The sequence below is a fragment of the Heliangelus exortis genome, chromosome 3 (assembly GCF_036169615.1).
Source record: "Heliangelus exortis chromosome 3, bHelExo1.hap1, whole genome shotgun sequence".
Classification (NCBI taxonomy): domain Eukaryota; kingdom Metazoa; phylum Chordata; class Aves; order Apodiformes; family Trochilidae; genus Heliangelus; species Heliangelus exortis.
This window is the reverse complement of record NC_092424.1, coordinates 74,234,928-74,248,936: the sequence shown is the minus strand read 5'-3', so window position 1 is coordinate 74,248,936 and position 14,009 is coordinate 74,234,928.

Sequence of the window (14,009 nt, the reverse complement as noted above, 5' to 3'; positions counted from 1 at the left end):
ACCATAAGAAGAAGAATTCCCTGCTTTGTTTGCTCTGGCATAATTAGAACAGACAAGAGGAAATACCTGGCCAAAGGAAACAGTCAGCCAGAAGTGTTCAAGACCCAAGAATATCGATTATTTTGTGTGGCAAACCAAATGCAGGATTCTGCAGGTGAAACTCTTCTGAAGATCTGGCATTTTCATGCATAGTTGTTTGCCTATGAGTTTTTGAGCTCTGTCCTTTTTATTTCTCCCTCAACTTGCTCTTCAGCTGTTCCTTTTTGAAGTAACTTAAAAATTTGTTTTTAAATAGTAATGTTTCCACTTTGGTATAAGATGTTCTCTTAGAATACTGTTTTTTTTTGAACTTTTTAGTACTTTAGTAATGCAAATGCTAATAATAAAAACTTAAGGACTTAAATTTTTATCCCTAGGACATGCTGGCATTCTCTGCCTAGTCCAGAGATATAGGGAAAGAAAGATGAAAAAAATTTTTACAAAGCACTAGAGAAATAAGATTTTGCTCAGACATCATATTACTACATTTTGTCTTATATTCTGAAAAATTCAAGGAGAAATATACAGGACATGTCCATCCTATTACTCTAATTTCCAATTAAATTTGATTTGGCCTTCCTGGCAGATACAGTTGTGAAAATAGTGACTTACACCCCATAGTTCAATCAGGAAATTCAGTGCTATAATGAATTGTTAATTTTTTTTAACCCATTTGGTGACTTTAGATCAAAATGAATATGGGAACATGCTGTTCACGTGCAAGCACATGCCTGGCAAGCTAATGAAGTCTATTCTCAGATTTGCCAGCTATTATCCCCAATTTACATTTGACTATGATAATACAGTTCCAACTATATCAATGTCTGTCAAGCCATCTTGCTTCACAGTTGATATAGCACTAGCTCCATGTTAAACACACAGTTAATATATCCTAGAAAATAAGGATTTTTTTGTTTCTGCTTTACTATCCTGTCCGATCGATGCTCTTCATGGCTGTTTAGCTTGACTAATGACTTCCAAATGACCACAGAAGACAGAAGTCTCCCTGGGTGTTGCAAAAGTGTGGGGGATTAATTTCAAAAAGCCTCTCTGAATTGCACTAATGCAAGTATTTGACCTGTGCATATCCCCAGGGCAAAATGTAGTCAAGCAAAAGGTAGTAACAACAAACAGGATTTCAAATTGCAGTTTGCTTTTTTTTTTTCCTAAATAAAAGGTCAGTTAGTTGACTTTTTGTTTTATTTCCAGATATAGCAGTGGAAAACTACTGCAAGTCTTACCTGATTTTCGGTTTGGTCCAATCCGCTCTCCAAGGCTTCTTGGAATATTTTTTAACCTGCTTGGTTCTTTCATACTTACATCACAAATCTTGTTGACTGCACTGTGTTTTAGTTTATTTTCCTCCAGTCATCTTGTTTGAATTCTGATGTAATTAATTTTGCATTTAATTAATTTTTTGCTTAGTTTTGATGTTTTTTTATTATGACTATAAGGCATGTGTAACATGAAGGAAGTCTTACCATCAGTGCACATAGTTTGCACAAAAGAGTGAACAAAATCTGTAGTTCTGGTGCATGGAGCTGGTGGTATAAGATTAAAATGGAGCATTAGCAGTAAACTGCCAGGTTATACTGCATTTTGCCTATAAATATTAGCAGACAGTCTAGGAATGAAAAAAAACACATTAAATATTTCCTTGTTATATTAGATAACATTTTAGAGGAAGTATGTGTGCAGTTAAAACACTGAAAATTTGATACGGGAATTTTCTATACTTTCCTTCAAGCCAGGAGAGTGGTGTGCTTGTTATTTTGAAGATATTTTTTTTCCACTGGTGTTTGTGAAATTTAGGAATATTTTTGTTAGTTTTCTATTAGTATGCTATGAAGAGATATTGATATTTAGACACATATAGTTTGAAAGTGAATAATTTTGATGCAGTATTACATATTTGTCACTTAAATCTGGCTCCTTGCCAAGACTACATTCTTAATGTCAAGGTTTCAATATTAAATATAGATTAATTTTGTCAATCAGGATGTTGACAAATTTAATTGACCGTAATTGTCAAAATTGCTGGTCATTAATTTATTCTCAGATTTTCTGTGTGAAAATATAAACCTGCAAAAGTGCCATTGTCAATTATGGTCCATTTGAAATGACCTAATTAGCATTGTGTGATGAACCAACACACGGAAAAACAAATGGGGGGACATGGTAGGGAGATAATTGAATGTGACACGAATACTAATATTGACTTTATACTATTTGAGTCATTAAAATGTTGTTCAATGAAAATGAATTACTTTTATTCCATTTTTTTTTTATTTGCTGGAACAGCACGGAATGATAATGGGGAACACCTGAATTCTTTCCACTGGAAAAAAGAATTGTCAGGACAAATGAAAAAGCTGATATAAAAGCAGTACCCCACTTTTATTTAGCAATAGGCAATCTATCTCATATTCTTTAGCATTCTGGATGACTTTCTTGTTTTGCAGTATTTTCCAGGAATGCACAGTTCCTGGAAAGGAAATGGTTATAGAGTCATTCTGCACAGGTGAGTGGCCATTAAGGGAGGAGGAAAGCTTGAATCCATGCCCTGCCACCATGTTACCTTGCCACTAATGCCATGATCCTTAAATTATTATAGCAGCAGCAGCTGTAAGAGCTTAAGATTTTATTCAGTATAAGTGTTGAAGCATTACCACCAAAACCACTGAACACACTGGACACTTTTTGGATTTGTCTTTTTTAATGTATTGAATTCAGGTCTGGGTCAGTCCTTGGCTGAGGTCTTGAGAGGCAATAGTCTGAGCCACCTTTTTGTCTGATATCTCTTTTTATGAAGAGAGAAGAGACAACCACTCTCAGAGGCTTTTATCTGCCTCCAGGCTCCTGGGAATCTCAGCAATGTAAGAATTCCTATATAGGCAATGTGTGCTGCTGGGTGAGCACTGCCTGGCTGGGGCTCTCAGCATGTGGGGATGTGTCAGAAGCCTTTTGGACTCTCTTAAAACTGAGACTCTGTTAAAACTGCATTTTTGCTGTGTTCCACAGGAAGAAGAAGCACCCAGAATTTCCCTGTGGGATGACAAGTGTGCAAAGTCAGGAGCACAGGGTGTGCAGAAGGTAATACATTAAAGAAGAGATGGAGGGGAAGCCATGAAAGAGGAAGGAAGTGACAGAAATGAAAGGGCCTTTACTGTATGGATATTTACAGTCCTGCTTAATAAAAATGTTTGGAGTGTAATAAAAGTGCCTGTAGAATAAAGGGAATAAAGGGAAATTCCTTAGGCTTCTTTCAAATAGACATCTTCACAGCAAATATGACTCTTTTCATTCTGCCTTTTGATGATGAACTTGCATCTGTATGTTGGAGGTTGGGCACATACATGGGTTTGCGATGTCATCTAAAACCATCTAAAAGGATCCATCAACCTGTGGCTATGAAAGACTCAATATACAGAGTCACATGCTACTATAACTAGAAATTATTTGCTTGCATCCTATGTATGCTTTGCCTTATAGGGAGCAAAGGTATGCTTTTAATATGCATGACTTTCTTACAAATATTCCAATTAAATCTGCAAATTTTGATGATGAAATCTTTCCTTCTGCCTAAAATACGTAGCTGTCATGTCTCTGATGCTCCAAATTCAGAACTGTTTACTCTGCAAAAGGTTTTTTTGAGGACTAACTATAACATCAAGTGGGATGGTGCTCAAAATAGAATGAATGAGAAACAATGAGAAAAAGGAATCCAATAATTATTTGAAGTAGTGGGTGTTAGATTCTCCTCTGATCCTATGGTGGTGGTAGCTGGGAGTAGCTTCAAAGTAACAATACACATCCAGTCATTGAGGACATTTTTATTCTCCTATTTATGTTTTACTGCATTACAAAAATCCTGTAGATTTAGGCTGTTTTTAAATTACACTAGCCACTTACATGTGTAGTGCAAAGCTCTCCGTGTTGTTGTGCTGGTCAACAAAAGACAATGATTAAATTCTAAAAAAGCATTAGAGGAAACTGCTACTACAATAGACAGCAGTAATCAGAGGCATAATCACTTTCTGCTGGAAATCTGTAGCTGTAAAATGAACAGAAGTACACATTCAGCTTTGAAGTCTATTTTCATGCAAAGATCAAATAGCTCTGTCAGATTTATTCCTCCCAGTTTTGAAGTGTAAATGTAAGCCAATTCAGAGACAAGAAATTATTTACTGTGCTGCTGTGAAGCAGGAGTGTATTTGGAAGAAGTATGCATGGTGAAATTATTTCTGTTTAATTGTTAGAATTTTGGGAACAATCATGTTTGATGTGAAGAAGAAGACATAAAAGTGATTGTGTTACAGGTATTCTATGGGATGCCATATTCCTGGAGCACTGAGCTGGTGGTTTCAAGGTTTCCAGTGCCCGAATGTCTCTGTGCTGCAGCAGCAAGTATCTGATGATACAGAGTTATGATGGAACTTAGCTAGTTGACCTGAAGATCAAATACACAATTGTGAGTATGCATTTAGTAAGTTCAGGTCCAAACAGCTTTCAAACTGCTGCTCAAGCCTTCTGGCACCTTTCTGATCTGCCAGCCTTGACTGAAGAGTGAGCATTTCCAGCACAGCCACACAGACAGGACTTAGCTTTGACAATACGTAAGAAGTACCAAGATGGCACAAGCACACAGGAGTGGCTATGTTTTGTGATTGAGAGATGGGGCTGGGTGAGAGAAAAGGAATCCCTGTAATCCTGGAGGGAACAGTTTGTGACCTGCTGAGCCACTCGTATCCTCACAAGTCTATGGGAGCAGATGGAATCCGCCTGTGATGAGGGTGATGAGGGAGCTGGTGGAAGAGCTCGCCAAGCCACTCTCCTGGATCACTGGGGAGGTCCCAGATGATTGGAAGTTGGTAAATGTCACACCAATCCCCAAAAAGTGCTGGAAGGAGGACCCAGGAAATTCCAGGCCTGTCAGCCTGACCTCAGTGCCTGGCAGGGTTATGGAGCAGATCATCCTGGGGGCAAACACACAGCACCTACAGGATGGACAGGGGATCAGACCCAAGCCAGCACGGGCTTAGTAAGGGCGGGTCCTGTCTGACCAACCTGATCTCCTTTTATGATCAGGTGACCCTCCTGGTGGATAAGGGGAAGGCTGTGGATGGAGTCTGCCTGGACCTCAGCAAGGCCTTCGACACCGTCTCCCACAGCATTCTCCTGGAAAAGCTGTCAGCCCAGGGCTCAGACAGGAGCACTCTGTGCTGGGTTAGGAACTACAGAGAGTGGTGAATGGTGCTGATACAATTGGTGGCTGCTCACCAGTGGTGCCCCCAGGGATCAGTGCTGGGCCCAGTTCTGTTTAATATCTTTATAGATGATTTAGATGAGAAGATTGAATGCATCATCAGCAAATTCACAGATGACACTAAGCTGGGGGGGAGTGTGGATCAGCTGGAAGGCAGGAGGGCTCTGCAGAGGGACCTGGACAGACTGGAGAGTTGGGCTGATTCCAACGGGATGAGGTTCAACACGGCCAAGTGCCGGGTCCTGCACTTTGGCCACAACAACCCCATGGGGAGCTCCAGGCTGGGCACAGAGTGGCTGAGAGCAGCCAGGCAGAAAGGGACCTGGGAGTCTGGATTGACAGGAAGCTGAACATGAGCCAGCAGTGTGCCCAGGTGGCCAAGAAGGCCAATGGCATCCTGGCCTGTATCAGGAACAGCGTGGCCAACAGGTCCAGGGAAGGGATTCTTGCCCTGTACTCAGTGCTGGTGAGGCCACAGCTTGAGTCCCGTGTCCAGTTCTGGGCCCCTCAGTTCAGGAAGATTGAGGTGCTGGAGCAGGTCCAGAGAAGAGCAAGAAGGCTGTGAAGGTGTAGCAGAATGTGTAGAGGAATGGCCTGAGCATGCATACGCAGCCTCATATTTGAGGTGCTCAGGTGCTAATTACGAGGTGGGAGGTGTGAGCTTGTGCTAAACCCATGTGTGTTAAGCCTCCGCCCCTCTCCAATTAGGGTTTGCCACAGCTCTGCATGAGCAGGACTGGGGGGGCCAATAAAATGTGAGCTTCGGAACACCCACTCAGCTCATTCTGGAGCTGCCAGAGGAGGAGGTCAGCTGAGCCTGGAGCAGAAGCACTGAATGAGGCTAGCTGAGTCTAAAGGCAGCAAAATTGGAGCACTGACTGCACCTTGGTGAGAACACCTCTTTGACTTTGGAGTGCCGTGCCCCAAGAAAGGTTCACCTGCTTGAAGGGATCCAGCACAAGTCCTGTGAGGAAGGACTGAGGGAGCTGGGGGTGTTGAGTCTGGAGGCTCAGAGGAGACCTCACTCTCTACAACTCCCTGAAAGGAGGGTGTAGCCAGGGGGGGGTTGGTCTCTTTTCCCAGGCAGCCATTAGTAAGACAAGAGGGCATGGGCTTAAGCTCTGTCAGGGGAGGTTTAGGTTGGATATTAGGAAAAATTTCTTTACAGAGAGGGTGATCAGGCATCGGAATGGGCTGCCCAGGGAGGTGGTGGATTCTCTGTCCCTGGAGGTTTTTAAGAAGAGACTGGATGTGGCACTTGGTGCCATGGTCTGGTAACCACAGTGGTAGCGGATCAAGGGTTGGACTTAATGATCTCTGAGGTCCCTTCCAGCCTGGATGAATCTGTGATTCTGTGAAGTGCTAACAAATCGCTATAGAGTACTCATAGTACAGGTATTTTACCTGTGCTTCTTTTGCAGTAAATTTATCACTGGCAGTCCAAAAGAACTTGTACACTCTTGCTTTAACACATCACACCATTCATTAATCTGGTGGTAAGAAAACTTATTTAGCACGACCAAATTCCAGCGTGTGTCTGCAATAATTTATTTTGCTAGTCTCAGAAGTGCATCTGCAAGCTTTTTTTCTGGCCTACTAAAGTGGAATTGGCTATCACTCAGAATCTAAGCCCAGCAATCCCCAGCTCCTCTAATATCTGAGGCTCAGCTGGACTGCAAGGGGGTGAATTTTCTGCCAAATTTCTTTACTTGCTTTAACACAAAACTCAGTAAATTGTTTGCTGTTAAATTAAGGATTTTGGTCTCTTTGAACCTGATAGCACTTCTAACTTCTTACCAAATAAAAAGAAAGTTGGAAGCAATTTTAGAGCAGCTAAAGGTCCACAGAATTCCTTCCAGTTTTCATTTAAGACATCATTGTCCTGAACTGCACGATATAGAATGGTTTAGCTGGGGGATATCACCTGCTAAAGTGGGGACTGACATTTCACAAAGCTTGATCAACACATTTTTAGGTCAATCCTCATTTCTCTCCTGTTGCTAAGGCAAACGAAAGACTTGTGCCTCCTTGTGTTTATGATTAAGCTGCAACATGGTGAGACCAAGGCATTTTTTGTCAATTGAAAACCCTTGTCTCAATCAGGCAAAGATGTAGTCCTGAATTTACTCAAGCCATTCTTGCCTAACAAAAATCAACATGAAAACTTTAAAAATAATGAGTCTCAAAAGGATTCCGATTACTTTCATTCTGTACTTTCAGATGATAAAAATAAAGAGCGATAGGAATACTAGATATTAATATAATATAAATAGAAAGATGGACTAGATAAAACCAGCTGAACACTAGTCTGTCCTCAAGACCTAACAGGGAAACAATAACATGCTTTTGAATATGTAGCAATGACTTTTGGCAGATATGCCGTGCACAATTCCATACCACAGAAAACCATTGAACTTGATTGACTATTTAATCCATTTCTGAAAGAGCATCACTAAAGGGATTCTTGTATTGTTAGATTGGTTTTTATAGCCAGAATGACACAGGATTGTCAAAATGCTAGTTGCTGCAGTGCTGATAGCTAGTTAGCTATCAGCTGGAGTAAGTATTTTAAAAGTTAAGGAAAAATGTTGCTGATATTTGCTGCAGACTTTCTTCTACCAAGTAGATATTTTGATTTGATTATATTAATTCTGTTTTATCCTAAGCTAGAGTACTTTAAAATACAATGGAACACAGTACTTGCAAAAAGATGTTTGCAAATATAATAATAAAATACGTATAACAAACAACTCCATATATAGAAACATGTATACTTTTTAATTAATATATCCTTAGATATTATTAGATATTTATAACTGCTTTCAACAACATAACACTATTTACTTTTTACAAATATATATTTTTGTAGAACCACACAAATTTTACATAGGGTCCAAAGAGGCTAATACTCAGCTACATGGATGTATAAAACAAAAAAAAGGGCAGATTTATGGAGTTCTGTAGGTATGACAGAGTATAAGAAGTACTGAAGAAATTGTATTAATCACTAAAAAAATTTATATAAAGAACAATGAATTTTATGTGACACCCATTGGAGAGAAAACTTTTGATTCCTTTCTGTGCCTCCATCTATGCCCTTGCTCAAAAAACCCATGAGGTCTTATAAAAACTACTCCTGATTTCTTTTCTTCCTTTGGAGTACCACAAAGCATATGGTACTGTCAGCCTGTAGTTTCCCCTCTAGCACTCCTGAATTTCCTGCTGCCCGATTTTACTCTCTCCTGAGTGTACTTTCTCAAATTCATTTTGCTAATTAAATTGAGGTGTTTCATAAAAACAAAGTGTTCATTAAAAATATAAATAAAACCATGCATGAATGCATGCAAACATGTTTTCATGTGGCTTGTGGCTTGCTTTGGTCTCTCTTTGTCTGAGAAACTGTCCCTCTTGAAACCATGTATAGCACAGAAGGACTTATGAAGAGATAGAGTGATTTGCATAAGATGTGATGGACAACTGGCATTGTAGATGCCTCAGTTTGGTGTTGATATCCTTGCCCCATCACTGAGCTGATACATTGTTCTGGAGATGCCTAAATGCACCTAGACTTCTTTTTCCTATTTTACCATTTCATGTCTCATATGCCTAAATTTTGTTGATAGATTTACACAGACATGCAATTGTGTCCTGATCCTGAGGCTATCTTCTGACTCCTTCATCTTCCACCCTGTGGGGAATCACAAAATATGCCTGTATGTTGCTAGTTTAGTTTTAGAGGCTCAATCCAATAGACCTTCCAGAGTGGGATTCTGCTAAGGAGCAGTTAAAAAGAGCACTCAGGCAGAAATCTATGGACACTGGGGTCAAAGATCCTTCTCTAGGGTCACCTGAATTTATGTCTCACAGAGATGTAGGAAATGTGGAAGAGATTCTCTCACTGCTTTGGACTGACTGATTTTTCATCTTTGCCCAGTAAATTAAGTGAACCAGCCTGCAAAAAATTCAGACACCATACTGAAATGCTTTTCAAGAAGAAATGGACTATTCCCCTGCACAGGCTGTGAAGTGTGGGACATGCTTTTGAAGGATTCCAAAATGGAAGTCCCATTCACACATCCACATTACCAAAATAGGTGCAGAGAGGTTCTCCTACATTTGAGGGCCTCTTAATCCCCACCTCTCTCTCTTAATGGTTCATTTAGGTCCTTACATACTTTGTTCAAGAGAGATGGCTTAGTAAGAATCTAAAAATTAAGTTAGGTGTTTAGGGAAAGATGGTTGGGTTCTACCTTGCAAGGAGAGAGAAGGGCCTGTGCTGGTGAACTCTGAGTGGAGTGAGCTATAGAATCATTTACAGATCAGTGTAAGCTGCCTGGGTACCAAAGAGAAACCTGTATTTAGGATGTCAACACTTGACATTTTTCATTGGCTACTTCTAAGCTAGTTTTGGATCATGTTTGCAGATGATGAGATCTAACAAAACCTGTTTGAAGAGTACTTGAATTCAAACTGGAGGTTGTGAGTTCTGCTGATTATATACTGAAAAGAGAGATCATGCAACACTCCGTGGTTTGTGCTTACATTTGTGTGGAAATGGAGACCTCAGATACTAAGCAAGCACTGGAAGAAATCCATCTAGAAAACTAATAATGCTGAATTGAACAGGCTCTGAACATCACTACATCTGTAATCTCCACCTGAAGGACCAAGATAAAGAGCCCATTGAAATGTTTTTTCAGTCATCAACCAAGATTGAGTTGTGTGGAAAAAAATTACTTTCAGAATTCACCCGAAGACTGTATCATGATGTTTGTACACAAAAAGCCAAAATCAAAGGTGTATGGAAAATTTTAAACCTGGGACATATAATTTTGTAAATGCTGGCTTCTGTGAGGTTTTGAAGTCCTTTCAACGTGAGCCTCCATGTGTGTACTCAATGTAAGCCTCCATATGTGTACTACCTTATATACAATGTCAATAGTTCTCTCTGGCTTGTGATGTAAATTTACTTCAGAACATGGGTTTTAGTTTACAGAGGCAAAAATATTAGTTTGTTATTAATTTTGTATGATTTAAAAGTCATGTCTCATTTATTTATTCCATTCCTCTGGGATGTTGTTAGGCCTTTTTTAAGCCTCAGTGTTATGTCCAGTGACATTGTCAATTGTGTCATGGCCTAAGACAAATTGTTCTTTTCTGAACTGCTAGTACCCTTTCTTATTAGTTTAGCAGCAATATGTACCAGAGGAAACAAGCACTGATCAGGAAAGTTGTAAGACAAATTTACATGGTGTCTGGCATAAATGAAGTTCCTTCCTCACATGGCAGCCATGTGTAGTTGTTCATTTAAATGTCTCTTCTAATCTTACCAACTGAGAGGTGACAAGGCTAAGAGCAGTAATAGAGATGTGAGTCCTTCCAGGAACCTGTCCAATGGTACTGATGGGATTCCTCACATCAGCAAGGCAGGGAACTCCTTTGAAGTTTCCTCATCAATCAGTTTATAACAGACTTCCTTGCTGATGCTAAGCAGTCTAGTAGCTTCAGTAAAGTTTTTTGCTGCTTTGGACTAGCTATCAGAGTCCATCTCTCTGGTTGGGCAATGAAAGGAACATTTAAAAAATAACAATTCAATATAAAGTCTTCTTTTGTAGGTCTAGTGGTCCAGCTGGTACGCAGTCCTGCAACATCTTTCTGGATGGCTACTACAAGTAGGACACCACTCCTGCAGGTGGTTACACTACCTTACTGTGGAATATCAAACCTGTTGCTAGGGCTGGTCTTAACATGCTCACTGGCCTTCAGAAGTCTGGGATGAGGATACAAATGTAGAGCTTCAGTGCAGTGGTTCAATGAATTATTTATACTGAGACAAACCCTTGTCTTTCAAGCATTGGAATGGGCTGCCCCAGGAAGTAGTGGACTCTCCGTCCCTGGAGATACTTAAAAAGAGACTGGATGTGGCACTCAGTGCCATGGTCTCGTAACCGCAGCGGTAGTGGTTCAAGGGTTGGACTTGATGATCTCTGAGGTCCCTTCCAACCCAGCCAATTCTACGATTCTATAGAGAGGATAGAGCTCGCAGGCCCCAGACTTGAGTTGTGACAATCCTCACAGTCATTGCCATAATTTGCTCCAAATGCATAAGCAGTAATTGCCTTTTATTTGTCTTCTCGCATATATGGATATGTCTGTCTGTGTATACTTGTATAAAAAAGCTAGAGACAACAACTGTTGCACTGAGCATACTTCTGGTCTCAAGAAGAGGACAAGAAAGTGGGGGAAGCAGTACAATGGAAAAATGGCGGGTGAAGAAAAGGAGAGAAAGCTGGGAATATGGAATAAATGAAACTGAGACTGAGAGAGAAGAAGGAACAATCAGCTTCAGGGAATCCATACATAAATATATATAAAAGGGTGGAAATAATCCAAGATTGGAACAGTTATGTTACAGGAGGTCTGACAATCGGGCCTTTCTTTTATAGTCCTCAGCTTCTCTTAGATCTACCTACTTCCTACTTTTCTTGCATCCACTGGAACCAAAGGGAAGATACTTCCTGATGTGCAATCCTGGAAGAGACCAGAATTTTAAAAAGAGACCAGAGACTTCAGGAGGGGTAGGATCTGTTTCATCAATACCCTTAAAAACTTTTAAAGGAGGCTTTTGTGCTTCTGCTGGGAGCCAGGCCTTTGGGCAATAGGCAGGTCTCTTAAGGTGTTCAGCAGAAAAACTGCTGGTCAAAATGGGGAATAAGTAGATGCTCTCTGTTTCATTTTCAGACTGTCTATTTATGTGTATGGACTCCCAAAGCAGCCAGCATCAGCTATAAGCAGTGGCACTTTTTGCTGTCTTAGCAATCTGTTTCCTTGTGATTTCTTGCTCAGAGGGTCAGTGCTCTTGGGCTCCATAGTTCTACAGATAACACAGGAGTCTCATGGTTTGCCCTTCCTGTGCTTGTACAGCATCAGTCTAGATAGATAATTCTGCCTCAAAGTCATCAAAAAGTGTCTTCTTCCCTTCTGCTGTTATATTTGGAATCTGAAATGCAAATAAATGTCTCTTTGGTATACAAGAGGTGTATAAAGAGGTGGTCTAGGATGACTGGAATGATCAGCAGGTTGTAAAGCAGCTGTTTCTGAGGAAACTGTGTGGTTAGTTGGAGAACCTTCACTCCATCAAATGTCCCCAGTGCTCGAGGTAATCCACTGACCCACCACCCTCCACCTGACTTTCCATGGTGCTTCCCTTTCTCCTTTCCTAACACTTACACTGAAGCTCCACTGCCAAGATGGTTTGCCTGGTTTAGAGCTGGATTATGAGACAGAAAGGCATTAAATAAGACTGCCTCTTTGGTTTGTGTGAGTTTAACTGAAAATGATAAAATTAGGAGAATACAGAAACAAGGGTCACTACTTCTGCACTGTCCTCAAATATACACAACCATGGTCATAAACAAATATGTTCTGAAGAGGGAATGCATCTCTAATTTCCAGATTCTTAACTGACTGAATAAAGCAGCACAAATGATGAGTTTGAAGCATTTTGGAGGAAGATACACATCATCTTCTACAGTTACACTTGAATGAGACCATGAGCAAAACTCCCAGAAACTACTTTTATATTAACAAAAGTGGGTATTGTTGACAAGTGAAGCATTTGGTGGAAGGAGATTGTTGTCAGTGTAAATGGTGGTTACTGGAGAAGGGCTGTCACTGAGACAAAAATGAGGTGAAAAGGCTTCAGTTGGCGAAAAATGACATTGGCAAAATTGGTTCATTTCAGTGGAAGGATTGGAGTAGGAGTCTTTAGCTGTCAAGACATGCTATTCAGAAGAATGGGTTATCAGATACATTTTTTCATTTGTTGAATATTCTGTTATGGGCATGGATAATATCATTAAATCTGCCCATGAGAAGCGAACAGAAGCATTTAGGAGTCAAATATTGAGAAGCTTGGTATGTATTGATCTTGTTCCATGCACACAACTCTTGTCCATGTCAGCTCTGCAGAGAACTAGCCTGGCTTATGGCCCTGAGGTTTTATCCTGTCTGCATTACTAATGCATTACTTATTGGGCAGTGAAGATAGAGTCTAAAAAGCCTCAGCTTCTTTAGAATTAGAAATCTGAGGCAATATTGGAAGGATGTAGACCAAAGGGACATAGGATGTTAGAAAATGCTGTCTTATTCTGAATCAGAACACGGTGGTCTTTGCTGTTCTGTTCCACATAAATATGTATCTAACTAAGATATTGGACATAAACTGAACTCCACACCTGTGGTTTTTGGTGTTTAGAACTGACTGCAAATGAAGTGGCTGCTGGTGCTGACCTAGTCTCCATTTGTCCTGCTGGGGAGGTATTTGCTGTATTACAGACATCTCTTCTGTGAAGATCGATGCTTCCGTGTTGAGGAAAATTTCCTAAGCAGTTTTTTACAAGATTTAAGTAATTCTGAGGAGATATGCAAGCTCAGAGGTTGTGAGGGAGGTGGCCAGGTGCATGCAGCTCAGCAGAGCACAATTTTCAAGACTCAGAACATCAAGAAGATCTAGTGGGTGCAGTGATGGAGCTTGCTGGAAGACCTGACCCATGCCAGCCATCTGCACTCACTTGTTGGGGCCTGGAATCTGGCTGTGGTCTGGATAACCAACATTGCACGAGGGAAGTACTTAAAATCTGTGTGGATGTGGATGCCTGCCCATCTAAAACTAAACAGGAATCATGCATGATGAACACACTTC